The sequence below is a fragment of the Microtus ochrogaster genome, chromosome 7, assembly GCF_000317375.1.
Source record: "Microtus ochrogaster isolate Prairie Vole_2 chromosome 7, MicOch1.0, whole genome shotgun sequence".
NCBI classification, from domain to species: domain Eukaryota; kingdom Metazoa; phylum Chordata; class Mammalia; order Rodentia; family Cricetidae; genus Microtus; species Microtus ochrogaster.
The window spans coordinates 43671191-43672475 of record NC_022014.1 but is presented as its reverse complement, the minus strand read 5'-3'; positions in this window follow the sequence as shown (position 1 = coordinate 43672475).

Below are 1285 nucleotides of genomic sequence, written 5' to 3'. Positions count from 1 at the left end.
AAGCCAGGGATAAAACCGGACTCGCTGAACATAGCGGACAATGAGGACTACTGAGAACTCAAGAACAATGGCAATGGGTTTTTGATCCTATTGCACGTACTGGCTTTGTGGGAGCCTAGACAATTTGGAGGCTCACCTTACTAGACCTGGATGGAGATGGGTGGTCCTTGGACTTCCCACAGGGCAGGGAACCCTGATAGCTCTTTTGGCTGATGAGGGATGGGGCCTTGATTGGGGGAGGGGGAGGGAAATGGGAGGCAGTGGTGGGAAAGAGACAGAATTTAAATAATTTAAAAAAGGGGGGGCATGAAACTAGAGGTGGGAAGGTGGGGGAATGGGGGTGGATCTGGAGCAGTGGGGGTCAATATGATTAACATGCATTATATGAAATTCTCAAAGAATTAATAAAGTATAATAATAATGATGATTGATTCTCTTTATAGTTCCTGACCGTTTGGCATGAAGATTATTTCCTGCTATGGAATTTCACAATATGAAGACACCCACTTTGGGACAGGAGGTCACTCTAGGCCTGGGATGTGGCTCGGTTGGTAGAGGGCTCGCCTAGCACACATGCAGCCCTGGGTTCTATTCTCAGCACTGAAGGAACTGAGCTGGGCATGATGACTCATGCTGCAATCTCAGGACTGGGGCCTCCTATGAAAGAGGCCTGTAGAACAGGCCTAAAACTGCTCTGCTCGGGTGTCAGGGAGCAGATGTGAGTGTGCGGGCCCAGAGTATAACAGTGCTATGGACTTTGTAAACCTTCCTGGGCTACACTGTTAAAATACATTTTCCTAGGTGTGATGACACACACTGTGATACCAGTACTCCGGGGGTGGAGGCAGAAGGGGCAGAAGTTTAAGACCAGCCTGGAAAGCCACCATCTCAACTGGAGGTTCTTCAGGACAGTTGGGGGCTGTCACCTCCTATGACAATATCTTCTGGAACAATCCTGAACAACTTGAGGGTCCTCCTAAGGAAGAGCCATTGCTGACATTTGTACCTGGTGGGCTGTGGAGATGGCTCTTTTTGTGCAGATTTGATGACCTGAGCCTCCATCCTGGGATTTCATAGTGGAATGAGAGAATGGACTCCCTAAGTTGTTCTCCATCCTCCACATACTTGCTGTGGTATGTGTGAAATGAAATTAAAGTTTATGCCCTGGCAGTGCTGAAGCAAGCATGCATGGGTAGCCTGTATATGGCGGATCTGTTGAATTGTCCATATTGGGTTTCATGGTTTAAACTGATGTATGAAATGCTCCCTATTTTTTTTTTTTTTT